We start from the raw sequence: 15,371 nt of genomic DNA, 5'->3' as shown, positions 1-15,371 counted from the left end.
TGAGGACATGGCATCTAATTAAAGCATTACATTACACAAGCTGTGACATTCCAGAATACACCTTTATGACTGATTTCACAGAGCAGAAGTGTTACTACCTGTAACATCCTCATTTTCTTTTTTCAAACATGAAGGAATAAGTTGTGATAGCAGCTGATAGCAAGAGAAAAGGAGATAAATCCCCAAATACTTCACATACAACTGGTGCCCCTTGCTGCGTAGAATTGTTCTGACATAGGTGTTGTCAGGTTGCTGGCAAGAAGACTCTGCAAAACATCTCACAGGACTCCTAATCTGACAGCCTGACACTGAATAGTGCTTTACTTTGGGGATGCTCATATTAATAGAGGATATGAATTTAGCTTGAGAAAAGGGCATGGAAATTGGCCCTGTAAGAGAGTGGTCTAGCCTCCTGGGCATGACTTACTTTGATCCTGAGGGATCCCTGATCTTGTTCCCTGCCATGGATACCTGTTCTTCCCAGTGTCTTGCTTCAAGAGACTCTGTTACAGGATTCCCACAGTTTTGCTCTTTCAAAGGAAGGTTATCACCAAGAAACTGATCAGTAGGATTGGTACATATATTCTTAAAAGATAGTATTTTCCCCATGTATTTAGAGGAGCAGAGAATCATCAAGCAAAAGGTGATGGTGGCTTTTTACTTTTTATTTCTGTTTTATTTTGTTTCTGTGTTTATTTTCTAAAACAAACTCTTGTCTTTATACAATATATTATTTGAAAAGTATGAATCTCCCAATGCAACAAGATTCTCAGTGCTTTATAATATTTTCTTTTACAGGCATGCAAGAAAACCTGCAGTCCTCTACTCAGTTCAGCTTTGGACTGTGCATATGACTATGGAATATGGGCCTTTGAGTAAAAAAGCAGCTGTAGGCAACTTCCAGCCATGTGGAGTCCTAATGACCGAATATTCAGGATTCTCAAGGTTTTCCTTTACTTAGCTTTTAATTAAGTAATTAATTAGAAGAATAAACATGAAAAAGCACTTTTTCCAATGGGTGTTCAATTTTGGAAGAGGCTCTAGAGCATTTTTTTTTCTTAAAAAGAAAAAAAAAAATCAATAGAAACTTGCATGGTTCCTGGCAGAGAAACAAGATTCAGAGCTAAGCTTTACTCACACTCAAATCAAACCAAATACTTGGCCTTTCTAACTTTCAGAAAACTTTGGCTAAGTTTCTATTATGTGCCTCAATTTTGCCAAAGATGTAAATACCTAAATATATTTAACTAAAGATATTTTTCCAAGGCCACAGAAGCCAAAAGTCTGTCCATATATCATGGCTGAACATCACCCAACATGCCTTTCCCAGCTTCATACTATTTACAGGATAAACGGTTAACATTAGAAGTGGCTGTAAACTAGACTGTGTCTATCTAAGCACTGGTTTATTGAATTTACATTTTAAAAGCCCACAGTTGATTTGAATTCAAAATATGCAGTACAACAATCAAATTATCCTTTTAGCTTTCTTTTTCTCAGTCAGAAATCTACACACATAGGAAAACCAATGGCCTAGCACTGAAAACTGAATTATTATTTTTTTCCAGAGCTTATAGGAAGTTTCAATGGCTTTATAGCCTGGTAATCTGAAATGAGAAAGCCAAAAGACTGCTGAGTTGTTACTTCAAAGTCAAATTGATGAATAAGAGTCATAGGTCCTGATGCAGCTAACCATGGACTTCAACAAAGCTATAAAGATTTATACCAAGAGGGGCTGTCTTCCTGTTAAACTGGATCGTTGTCAGATAAGCTGCCAAACCCTTTTTTTCTTTCCCTATCTATGCACGCTCCTTTCCTTTTATACTCTCTGGCATAAACTCCCAATCCTCAGATTCGCCAGGGCACTGTTTTGCTATGAGGGATGGTTTCTACTTTGAATGACTGACTCTGCCTCTCTTGATACAGGTACCATGCTGACACTGCTGGAGGATTAAAGCAGAAACTGTTAGCGTGGATTTAACTTATTAACAGCTTTTTGGCTTTCACATCAACAGCGAAATACTTAGAGCAAATGAGATGCCACTCACAATTTTGTGACTTGCATTCACTTCCAGGAGTGCTGCCTCCAGCAGTTAAGTTGCCGAGATGCTGGTTTCCAAATCCTGCCTTGTGGCAACCCACATCAGTAATTTGCACCAACCCAAACCTTCTTGTGAAGCTGCACCCACTGTCTCCGTGGGATGTGGCTGGTCTGCTTATGTGGCGTCCCAGCGTCTACCAGCCTCACAGCAGCCTTGCTCTCAGTGTGCTCCTGCTTTCACTGCTCACACAAGCATGAAAGGATTTCCTGGACCTCTCTACCTGGCCAAGCTCCTGTGGGCAGGAGAAGCCATGCTTGTACAGCTCCTGCCTGCAAGCAGGATAGTTGTCCCATCTCTGGACTGCAGAATGAGTGTGAACACTTCTCATCCATTATTATCTGCTCCTGTACTTCCCAGGACAAACTGCTTTGGCTGAAGGTGTGGAGGACGGATAGCTTCTAATCAAGATTCTTAGCAGGTGAAAATAACACTCACAGCCCCAGACTTATAATAAATGTACCAATTTGTAGGTCAGGTGTATGGCCTTGTCAATTTATATTAAAGAAAATATTTAATATAGTCCTACATACACAGCCCTCATAAACTCACACTACAGTTTGCTTGAAGCCAACAATGTCACACCACAAGTATTTATTCCTGCCATACACATCTGAAGTGACTTAGCTGAGCTGCCTGCTTAACCTTTTCCATTCATAATACCTGGGGGAGGTGAATGGACTTAGTCTGTGCCACAACGTTTTAATATTATCTCCCAGCTCTTCTTGTTAAGTCTTTTAGGCAGACTCTAAATTCAGCCTCAGGCCCAAACAGTGCGGTTAGGAAGATTTCTGTGAGTGTAGTTCACAATTGCTGTACACATTGTCAGCACAAAGATAAAGTAGGAGGCACCATGCCTCTTGTCAGTTAGATGGAAGTAGGCAAGCCCTGGGGGCAGGGAGTTCATTGTCTCAGCACTGAGTGTGAAACTGGAGAGAAGCTACACTCCTATGCAACAGAAAGAAAAAAAACAATAAGTAACCATGTAGAAATGCCAACAAATTCTCAGAGAGATACATTTTGTCCCAGGTGACTTGTGAATATGAATTAAGAGTGTGACCCGTGCATTTTAAAGCCAGAGAGTGTATTATAATCTTTTGGGCCAGCCACTTGTGCAACATGGTCATGTATATTCACATGGTTGGGTTTTGGCCCGTTTTTGACAAGGCTTCTCTGTTTTCTTCCGTTAGGCTGATTGTAATAGAGATGGGATCGAGGCTGTGAAGTACAGAGTTACCTTTAATGTATCCAAGGGGCTTTGCAATAACCATTTGAAGCTGGATCCATCCACCAGCCTCATTTTTGAATTCATTCTAACTTCACAAAGTAACTAGAGAATGGTCCCACATCAGGAATTTGGCTGGTGCTACACACCTGGCAAAACAGCTTTATCCATGCAATCCCACTGTGGAGGTGTATCTTTAGCCGAGGCCGTAGCCTATGTTGAGCCATAACAAATGGTTTGGGGAAATTTGCCTCTAATCGAGGACAGTGATTTTTTTATTATTTATTTTACTGTGTAAGCTCTTTGCCTGAACCAGTCTCGCCATTGAAGTCCTATTTCCCATTAACCACAATTAAAAGAGAAAATGTTTGTGGTTGTGAGCCCCAGACTAACTGTTTCTGACCTACTGCAGCCCTGCAGTGATTTGGGTTATATTAGGAGTGACCCAATGCTGAAGTGACTGAGACCTCCTTTGTTGCTCTACACAGTGGCATTTTTGTTACAGACAGGATGTGACCCTCAGGTAGGAGAATTTTCCCCCTTTCTGATCTGCATAAAGCAGTCCTCTTCTGATATACCCTACAGCAACCACTCCAGTCAAAACTGTAATTACAAAGGCTGTTTTTATGAGACTGCAGAAGTTATTGAAGCTATGGACATGAGCAGCATCTAGCAAACACCGACTTGTTGTTGTTGGTAATGGCTCATGACAGCTCAGCCATTCACAAATCTCACATCTGTCATTTCTAAGTCCTACACCAGTACTTTTCCACTGTTAGGAGCAGTTGGCTATACTGTCATAGTTGAGAAAACATAGTAGTGATGTCACAAACCTGTCAGCATAGATATAAAACAGGAAGGAGATAAAGTCCTCATGCAAAACTGAAGAGAAAAAATAACATTTCAATTTTACATAGGTTGAATTAAACAATTAGTATTATATTGAAAAAGTATTCAAAACCACTAAGCTAGTGCAAGGATAATAAACACTTTTTGTTACATACATATGTGTGTTTTTTTCCCCTGTCAACAGGAGAAACTCTCAGGACAGGACTGGAAGGGAAAGTGAAGGTCTACCCTACGCAGAACTTCCTTAAGTAGTCTAATGGGAATAAGGTCTTAACCGAGAAAGGCAGAAGTTACAGCCTGGCCTGGGAAGACAAGAAGGGAATTAAAGGTATCAACAAATCCCACAAGAGGTAGGTTGCTTCTATCAGGACCATCATCTAGCAGATTAGCAGTAACTGTCCTTCTGAAAACATGCCCAGGAAAGTCTGTTGCCACAGTCCTTTCTGGCTTAAATAACATAATATCATGTGGATTTTTTTGATTTGTTTTTTTGGGGTTTGAGTTTTCTTTTGGTTTTTGTTTTTAACAGAGAATGGCCCTTCTTCTCTAGTGTGTGGTGGAAACAGTAAGAAGCAAAGCTTATCCTGATCTTTGGTGACTTCTGCAAGAAGAGAGGAGACACACTGAAGTTCCCATGTTGAGTATGAACATTTTTACTGTTATTTCACCATAAGCAGAATCATTAGCAAAATTATGTTTAAAACACTGCATCTCCAAACTGATGAGATACTTGATGCCATATTTTACCTAGCTCTGGCGTTTACAAGGAAATGCAAAGGAATAGCTACCAAAGGAATGATGAAATGCAGGTACCTGAACCTGGAGCAGTCCTCTCGGAAGTGTACAAAAGAAATAAGAATTTCTTTTTTTTATTATTATTATCTAAGTGCATGAACCTTTAAGAAGGGGAAATTTCCTGACCTTAAATCCAACCTCAATTTCTCTTTTGCAAGAACATGCATTCCTCAAAAAGAAAGAAGCAAATGATGTACTTTAAAACTATTCCTGTGTCTAATGCAAGAATTCTTGTTTAGATAATTCAACAAGTCACAAGAGCTTTCCACTGAAGTCAGCAGGACAGCTCACACGAGATGCTCATGTGCCTTAAGTTTGCAAGATACTGATCTCATCTATTAATTATTTATTTATATATTGTTATGTTTTTCTTGTTTCTGTCTTATATTTGTATCTTCCTTGCACTTTAAACAAAGCCTCTGTCCACTTTACGCCTATGATTTTGTATAGAAGGCAAGATGGGTATTGAGTTTCAGCATGGACTAGAGCAAGAAAAATCTATCATTAATCCATTTTCATAGGTCTCACAGTAAAAAAAAAGTCACCAATAGAAAGTCACATATGTCTTACATTACCCCACATTCATCTTTCTAGCACTGATTGTAAATGCTGCTCTGTGGTTATGAAATATATTAATTTATTTGCTAGAAAAGTGTTCTAAGAAACTTCATGAGTCACTGAACAGCTTACAGTTTCTTGTAATTGCTGGGGCATATGTTTTTGTGACAGGCAACACTTACACTACCAAACACAGCTGTTTAAAAAACAGTGTAAAATGTGCAGGTGCATGTAGGACAAAAAAGAAAAAAGAAAAGAAAGAAAAGAAGCCCCTCCTGCCAACAACTTTGCCAATTTTTGTCTTTTTCTATCAGGAGTCTCTCAATATTCATCAGTTTTAAAAACCTGCACCTGGGGTCTGAGAAGCTCAGCTTTCTTTTTTTAAAAAAACCTTTTCTTCATAGAAAAATAGGAAGAAATTGGACTTCAAAAGTAGAGAAACCAAGTTACTGAACAAAAGAGAATCTCAAACTTACCTGATAATTTTTTTATAAAAAAACATTTTGCTTTTATTGGATTAGAGTACTGCAACTACCACTCAGTGTGAGAATGAATTTAGCCTAGATAACTGGACCTACCAATTTGCATAGACAATAGACAATAAAGGTCCAAACATGTTTTCAAATTTAATCTGTGTTTTTTTTTCAGCTGATTAACTGTCATTAAAACGATTGTGCCTGGTATTAGTCTGCCGTGATTCTGTCCAACAACTGTTTAACACTATAAATTGCTTATTTATGAATGTGATAGTTTACATTTCAGAAGCAGAATTGTCTTTTCTGGTATGGAGGTGGGGGTCAGACCCACATTTTAGGGCATGACATGGAATAACTCTCTGATACCATGATCAGTTAGTAACTCCAAGAAGATCCACTGATGCTTTTGAACAACATACTCCACATCTGTCCTTTCAAGCTTCTCCCCCAGCTCCCAAGAGAGCTGAGGGACTAGAGGTCATTCTGGTTATTCTTTCACACCACCTGAATGTGTCCTAAGCTTTATGGACTATTAGATTTCTGGGGTATTTACCTTATTTGCATATGTGTAAAAATAAAACCTAAGCCTTTACGTTGGGGTTTTTGACAATTAGATAAAAATCTGGAGGATCTGAGAGATAAAAGTTTTTCTTTTCCCCGTGTGTACTCCTTACTCTTTCTTGGGGAAGTGAACTCTTAATACTGAACGTGACGTTATCTAATGGAAATAGTGACTTCTTTCCCCTGTCCCAAAATATAAATAAACTAGAGATCAACTCATGCAACAGGGAAATACCCTTAAGAAAAGCCTTCAACCACTTTTGTAGAACTGGAAACCAGTTATGAGTTGTGAATGCAGATGCAATATGCCATAAAGCCCAGGTGTCCCATATGCTGCTCGTTCAACGCCCATAGCTGGGGCTGAGGTGTGAAGGCTGAGGAGTGGGATCAGTAGCTCCGCTCACCCAGGGCCCCTCTCAGCGGTACAACGCGTTGGGTGAGCAAGCTCTGAGTGTGCACAGCCAGGAGTCACCAGTGGGCTCATGCAGAGTGGGACAGACCTTTACTGTGGATTAACTTCACAGGCTTTATTGTACCTGAAATGTTAAGAAATGCAGTTGTATAACAGCCTCCTTTCTAAAAAACAAACAAACAAACAAACTGGAAGAGTCATTTCATAGCCTTTACCTAGCAAGTCACAAACATGACTGATCTCTTTGGAAAGAGCCTGGCTTCACCATAGGGTTGGTAGATACATAATCAGCTTTCCTTACACTGCACTCTAATTTCACAAATTATTTATCAGCCTTCATTTGTGGATTACATCGGACCTCTGTACTTCATACAAACGGAAATACATTTATTTCCTCAGACATATTAGAGACAAATGATTTGCTTTGGAAAGAGGCAGGAATATGGCTGGAGTATTTTCTTTACAATCTTTGCAATAGGGATATGGAATTGTTACAAAGAACAAAGCTCATGTTTCTTCACACTTTTAGTAGTTATTTCATTTTCCTGTGAAGGTTTGATGTGTCACATAAATCCTGACATGTCATAGTGATTCAAATAAGAGTTTACTGATAATTTTGCCATTTGTTGAAATAACTTCAAAAATCCTCCTAGAGAATACACTTTTTCCTTTTTTTTTCCTTTTTTGGCATGAGGAAAATTGCAATAGCTCATTTTGAGAGTTCAGGGTATCATTCTTAAAAATGGTATTTTAAAATCTTTTTTTAAAAGCATGAATATTTGCAACCCCAAAATAGTAAAAAACAAAATTAGCAGTGATATCTCAAATATAAAGTAGCTTTGAAAAGGAGCATAACAGAACTCCTGCTGTAGACATCAATGTATTAGCTGTTAAATACTTTTATTCAATGAGAGTATTTAAACACATACTTGGCTTTATGCATGTGCAATGTTCCCCCCAGCAATACAGTGAAACAAGTACTAAATTTAAAGCAAGTGCTTCAATTCTATGGTTTTCAGACAATTGACTGCAACGATTGTTTAGTGGCGCAACCAGATGGCACTACTAGAAACCTCAGAAAGCTTTTCCATAAATACCCTTTCTACTTTGAGAACAAATGTTTCTTGAATTTCCACAACCAGAAATGAAGACGAAGCTTGTATCCTTTAATTGTTATAACCTACTATTAGGAATACAAAAGAGGTAGAGAGACCACATGCTACATATATTCTACCTCTATCAATCACAGTTGCTGAGTCAAAAGGACAATCAGTTGTTAGTCCACTCGGCATAGTGCTATCATCCACAGTGGTATAATAAAAAGACAAGAACTCTTCAGCTTTTCTCTGCTTGGGAGAAAAAAAGAAAAAAAAGGAACACATAATTTTCTTCTAATATCCATAATTTATAACTGTACAGACTTTAATTCATGTTTTACTAATTGAAATATATTAAAAATATTACATTCAGCAAACGTTCTTTCTTCTCAATCTCTATCATGTTTTCTTAAGGTTAGGTCAACAATAGCGGAACCCAAGATGAAAGATAAATCACCTTTGAAAATATTAATCATGAATCGTAAGAAAACATGAGACAAAATATCAATGAAGTCACTTAAAAAATATTCAGATGATGTTATAGTCTGTTCCCCAACAGCTGCATCTGGTTCTATTTCATATAAATGCAAGTTGGACATCTATAACCTCTGGGTTCATAACAGATGTTGTCGTGAAGTTGAACACTTTTACATAAGCAAAAGCTAAACAAATTAATTTCAGGCCACCCAATGTTTCCAAAAGGCAATTGCCTGGCACTGCCGAAGATTGCATTACTCCATGCAAAACTGTATCCAGACACTCTAGACATACTTTTCAAATTTTATTATTTGTGGCTTTAATCATGAATTTCATCTGTCAGGTTTTCCTCTGACCAATGGTGAGTAATGCCATCAAGTACAGAGACTGAGGCTAGTTCTGCTGTGTGTTTGTGTGTAGAAATGTTTGAAAGATGCCTGCAGTCACTGCAAGCAGCACCGCCGTAGTTGCACTGCTGAGCACAGGGGTTGAAGTCTGCTAGCAGCCTGCATGGGCTAGGAAAGAGGAGAAATGAGTCAGAGATGCGGGTGGCAAAGAACAATCATCACTGTCCTAAATGATGAGATGTGAACAGTATGGATACCAACCTCACTGGCTATCAGCGTGAACTTCAAAGAGTCTCTGCTTGTGCACTGCACGCTATGCATCAACCATACAGAGTCTGGCATCTCACAGCTTTATATTCTTATATGGCTCAGGGACTTCAAGCTGTTTGTTGCCATTAGTCTAGAGAAAGAGCAACTATCTTTTCTAGGCTGGTTAAGATTCCCCCAGAGTGGTTACTTTCCTTAATAAAATGTCTGCTTTTCAGAAGTGGCTAATCCTTCAATCTCCTCTTCCAGTTTCTGCTCTGAGAGGCAAATGTTTGGCGGTCTTGAAAATCCAGGCTCTTCCTTAAGTACATTACAATGCATAACAGTGTCAGAAAAAAACAATACAGGACAATTTTAAGTTTTTAACTTCAGACAAGCAGACCTTCAAGTTTTAAGTAGAGAGTTCATCTATCATGAGCAACACTGTAGCAAGAAATTGAGTATCTACCTACAATTTAAATACAACCTCACTGATATCCTACTGATTGAACCACTTTGCATTTCTGATTAGCTCAGAATTGAAATTAGCTGTTTGGTTCAGCAACTGTGAATTTAATTTTACCAAGAATTAAAGCTAAGTATGTCTGATAAACTATAAAGCTACAGCTATTAAATTCCCTATAGTTTTAATAAGAGATTCTGTATCTATTGGAAAAAGGTTATGTCCAGTATAGCACTCTTCCATGTTGCACTTAAAAATGAACTAGCTTGGCTTTATTTTTGATACAGGTTCATTACACACGTTATAAACTTTGGAAAAAAACCCCACAGTGCAGAAAAATACTAACATGAAGCAATGAAAAATATTGTGTTTCCTAATGGCAATCAATTCAACCATGCATATTTTTTGTTACTTTTTAAAGGATTTATAATCTGTGTGGTTTCGTTGGTTGGTTGGGTTTAGTGGGGAAAAAAACCCCAAAACTATTGCACTGTTACCATTGTCGTCATCATCTGCACTGTTTCGGAACTTGATTCTGGGATCCACTGGACTGTGTAAATCAGTTGAATTATAAATCGCAGGCAAAAGCCTCAGCTATGGTGAAGGCCATCCAGGGTCTTAGTTACAGCAGGGTGAATACAGCTGAGCTATAAAATATAGCATTCCACACTATTCTGTAATTTTTAAATGGCTATTTAAGCTATTAAAAAAAAAAAAGCCCTCTAGTAACACAATATCCATTTACATGAGACAACTTCTTCTGGAAACAATAAAGGTGCCTATCTGTGCAGTGCCCAGGATAGATTTTCATTCAGAACAAGGCCGGTTTCCATTTAAGACATTTCACTCAACTACAGATTCTAAAAAATCAAGTATCACACTATAGGTTCTCCTTCATGCTCTGCAAAGGAGGCCTGACATGCAGGCTGCTTTAAAGCACGGTTTTACTCATGTAATCTGCCACAGAAAAGCACAGCGGGGCTGTTTGACCTTGTGAAAGCAAAGCATACCAGCAGGTTGTTAGAAGCCCATGGGTAGTATCTAAAAGGCATAAAAATATTTAGGTCCACATGCATACTTCCCCCCAAAATCTTAATACCTCAAAATCTTAGGTTAACACCTACATTCCCCAAGTAGTGTGGAAGCAATTGAAAGCTATTGTCTCTGACTTACTTATGATTTTTCTCAGTGAACTTTTAGGCATCTGAAAACTCAGATACGATGTAGCTCATTGAATTCCCTGCTGTTAGTAGAGGGAGTCAGAGAGACTGATACACCAGTTTGCTTCATTTGGGTGTACAGCTCTTCCCATCACTCCCAGAGAATCACCAGGCAGTGCTGGCATTGCCCAGCAATCACCTTAGCCTGGCAGATACACCTCAGGGAGAGCAGTAGGCACAACTGTGGTGTCATGTGTGCCCTCTCTGCAGGCTGTTGTAACTACAAATTACTTTCCTATCTGCTTTCCTCTTGGTCACGCTACTCTCACATTACTGGTTGCACAGCAAGTCAAGTTCAAGAAAGGAAAACTTTCTTAACTGTACCATGAGCTGACAGTTAAAGCAGTTTCCAGCTGATCCTCAGAATGAGCTATCTGTCACCACTGTTCTTCCATGTTACTGCCTCAGCTACAGGATTATGCAAAGTTCAATACAATCAATGGATATGGAATTTTTGGTTGAATCTATGAGCAACACACTTTCCAAGCAATAAAATAGTCTACTAAAACCAAAGCTGGGGCTCAATCCTGCTTCCTAGTACTAAGTGCTTAGGTTTCAGCACAACTGCTTTCCTTGTGGATGGGGAGACTTTTCAGTCACTGGAAATTAAGGATGTGTTTTAAAGCTTGACACTGTGTGACTTACTAGATTGGAATTGAACATAAATGTGAAAAATCAGCCAAAGAAAAACTCAAGTGATTAATGGCATAAATACCATACTCGGAAATGTCCCAGAAACATTGTCTAACTTTCAGAATCCCAAATCATAGCACCTAAGAGCTAAAATGTGACTTAGTCAAAATTTGGGACCCCAAACACACAAAACTGTGATGCTGAATATCCTGCACACCACTGCCATCTACATAGGTAGAAATACCTAACCTTTCCAGAACTCTCTAGTTCTTCAAGTTCAACCTACCTCTCCATTTCTTCTCATGACATAATGAAGTGATGAAAATTTCTTAAAAAAATAAAAGTAAAATAAAAATTTAAAGCTGCTTGCTTTTCTGCTTATTGTAGACCTTTCTTCAACAGTCTGATGGCAGGACCATTCAAAGTAGCCATCTAGCTTGTAGGCTAGATTTCACTGCTGCCTCTGTTTGTCAGTGCTCAGATTCCCTTTCCCATAGATATCCTCAGACTAAAGACAGATTAGAAACAGATTTTACACTTTTGAGACAAGTACTTTAAGTGGAAGACCATGATGCAAAAGATGAGTAACATCCCCATCACCATCACCACTACCTCCCCTCCCCTTTGGAAGGAATTCAGTGTTGGCCCAAAGTGTGCTCCAACCACAGCCACCAAAACAACCTTCTCTCAGGACCTGGAGTTTGGCATCTCTTCTGCTGTGTCTGCATAGCAATGGCTGTTAAAGCAGACTGTATAAATAATGGCTGTTAAAGCAGTCTGTATCATTCTCTGGTAGCTAAAAGCCTAAATTTCACATCTGTCTTCCCTTAGGTGGAATTTACTGAGCCCAGACCTTGATTCTAGGAACTAGCTTGATCTAGTAAATAGAAGAATCAAGTTTTGAATTAATATTTCTCCACTGCGTGGTCTGTTTCTCTCTGGATCTAGCATCCTCATGCCTCAATTTCAGTAGAAATGTTGTTTGTCCAACTGCAACTGCAATCAAACCCCCAGTGGTTGGTCATCTGAATAGTTCTCCCTCCTCCATTGACTATATTGCATGGATCTCCACTGACCAGCCTAGGAACACAGACACCTGGTGAATCGCCTAGTTCTCACCTAGTGAATCCCACTGCCTATGATTTAGCCCTGGGTTCTCAAAGTTTTCATGCATGTTATTTCCCATACTGGAATTCCCAAAAGATGTCAAAAGCAAATCCTGCCATTATATGGAGTCTTTTATCCTTTGTGCAGACTATAGGTAAATGGGACAGGAGAATGCTCCTAATTTCCAGGCCATTTGAAATTAAGTGGTGTTCTACAGAAATTAATCTGTTCTACAAAACATGGGATGTACAGTATCTTTCCAGGCAGAGCTAAACCTCAGTTGCCTGCAATTTTCTCTTAGAGCTAATTGATTCCTGAAGATATAAGAGCTTATATGGCAAACTGACTAACCCTTACCATAGTGAGTACTAACTGCTTGGACTTTCAAAATAGCTTACAAGAATAATACATGCTAACCACACATACCAAAACACAGTACTATTAGTCAGTGTTCCAAGCATGTTAATTACCCTTTCCATAGTGTATGTGTGTGTATTACAATGCTCCAAAAATTTATTTTTAAATAATCAAGCCACAGAATGGAGGCTGAGATCACAAGAGTCTGGGTTACAAGAAGAGTCTGGCTTAAAGCAACAAAAGTTAAAATTGAAATTCTGAGATAGCTTCCATTCCCAATTCCACATGTTTTATTTTGTTTACGAAATAACTAGTTTAGTGACTGAAAAAATAATTGAAAGGTTTTCTTGAAAAGAAAGAGTGAATACCACTGAAGTCCTATATTTCATACTTCCTTTCTCAAAACAGCTGTCAGAAACTAGCAGCACTAGGAGCCCGTAAAAAACCCCCAAACATGAAAGTAATGGATAAAGTAGCAGATGCAGCTTTTACTTAATGTGATAATTCCTCTCTTTGAAATGGCATACTACTAAAACAGCAGTAGAAAATTTGTTTTTAAGAATCCACCTTCCGATCATTAAGGCACATGGTCAAAGCCTAGGCAGGACCAGCAGCTTGTATAGCAAGCTCCTAAACCCTTTTCACTGCAGAGGGAACTCATGACTAATTGTAGACAACTGTAGTTAGGTGGCACAGATCACAGACATGTTTACCATTTCCCCAGGGGAAACACTTACTACCAAGTTCAAATATCTGTTCTACAAAACATGGGATGTACACTGGAGATCTAGTCAAGAAAATGCTTGTGAGATCCAAAGAAAAAGAGGTTCAAACCCCAAAAGAAACAGAGGTGTGGGTGTTCTGTTAAAAGGGTAGCCTTTACTAAAAGGCTTCTGGGTTTCTGAACAAGATTTCAAAAGGAATAGTCAGCTTCTGGGAATGTGATACTCTCAATCAGGAAAATTGAGAAATATATATATATGTAAAACTTTTAGAAGAAATACAGTTAGAAGTGAGACAAAATAAACCTTCTGGAGAAGTCTCCTTTTCCTTCCCTCCTCCCCCATACACACTTTGGGAACAAAGGCTCCCAATAGCCCATGGGAAAGGGAAACATTGTTTTCAACGTCTTTTGCAACAGGCAGAGAAAATGTTGTACCATTTAGGGTGTGCATTTTGTTCAGTTGAGCATTACAAGGAACACTGGGCTAATACATGTGACAGTGAAGGGTTTTTATAACATCAGTGTTATCCAACTTCTTGATTTTCATAGATGGTTAGCAGCAATAGAGCGGCATTGGACAATGTGAAGTCATCTTGCAAAATACTATATGACAGGGCAAGCGTATCCTGGCTTGATTTGCATCAGGGACTAGTATAGAATATCTCACTGCAGTGCAGCTGCTCCCAAATCGAACTGATGAAGTCAAAGATGCTTGTAAGTTCCAGAAGTGGGGGAAGAAACCCTGTGTTTTCCAAGAGTGTCAGCTCCTGGTACTTAATGAATGGTGTATTGTAATACAGAATTTAAATTAAACGGCAGCAGCATTAAATATCATTTATCATTAAATATCTCAAAGGCAGTCAGCATACAGAAAACATGATACAATGAGTTCAGCATGTGGGGGTAATCATGTAGTTAGGCGGCAATGTTTAATCTAGTTGAGGCCAGTAATCTCTGGATGTTGATGTGCAGTGTCATGTGCTGCCTTTTAGCATTTCCACATGGGTGATCTGTTACTCTGCAGCATTAAAATCTGCATTTGATTTCTTACTCTCTTATCTGACTCCTCAGGGATTCAGTAAATCCAGCAGTGATTTACAACTGCCATTCTCTTTGGGCTTTGACACATACGCAGTCAAGGATTAAAATCAGGCTTCTAAAGCAGTTACCACTTGCAGCCATCTGCCCTGCCCTTCTGATGGAGATTGCCAGTGCCACCACAGCAAGTCTGAAAACCCAGTGAAGCAACTCCTGAACATCTCAAGCCTGTTTATTAAGGTACACTGATCCACTTTGAATTTAATGCTTAGCTGAGAATGGCAGCAGTACAGAAGCTGATTCATAAATCATGCAGCAATCTTTGTCAGAGGTCAGGCAACAAACTTGGGCAGCACCCATCTGAGCCATCTGATTTTATTCTGCTGCTTCATGTCAATGAACCCTTGGACTTCAATGTTTACAAGTTAGTAAATGACAATCCTTCCAAAAGCAATTGTTCAGAACAACAGGGCTACTTCTAATGCTTTGCAGACTATTATTTTACTGAGTGTTCTACAGACTCTCAGTCTTCATTGGTTACAATTTTTTCTTTAGCTTTTTGAAATTTTCACAGCCACAAATGAAGCAGAAATGAGGGTTTGCTGCACATCCTCCTTTGAACCCCAGTAAGAAGTGTGTTAAGTCCCTGCCTCCATGTTGGAAAATCTCTCAGACACTTGGGTGCAA

At 38.9% G+C, this 15,371-nt stretch overlaps 1 long non-coding RNA gene across 3 annotated transcripts; it reads left to right on the top strand.

Annotated features, from left to right (window-relative positions):
- The first annotated feature begins 1,586 nt into the window (after window positions 1–1,586).
- On the top strand, window positions 1,587–14,825 carry LOC140650338 (uncharacterized). Of its 3 annotated transcripts, none has more exons than XR_012041933.1 (4): window positions 1,587–2,520; window positions 4,358–4,523; window positions 4,703–4,814; window positions 14,718–14,825. It is a non-coding gene; the product is annotated as an uncharacterized lncRNA (long non-coding RNA). The 3 variants fall into 3 exon arrangements; XR_012041934.1 differs by lacking the exon at window positions 14,718–14,825 and adding an exon at window positions 5,208–6,179; XR_012041932.1 differs by lacking the exon at window positions 14,718–14,825 and having other exon boundaries at window positions 4,703–6,179.
- Window positions 14,826–15,371: the final 546 nt, after the last annotated feature.

Source organism: Ciconia boyciana, chromosome 1 (genome assembly GCF_034638445.1).
Source record: "Ciconia boyciana chromosome 1, ASM3463844v1, whole genome shotgun sequence".
NCBI classification, from domain to species: domain Eukaryota; kingdom Metazoa; phylum Chordata; class Aves; order Ciconiiformes; family Ciconiidae; genus Ciconia; species Ciconia boyciana.
This window is presented reverse-complemented; position numbering and strand designations above follow the sequence as displayed.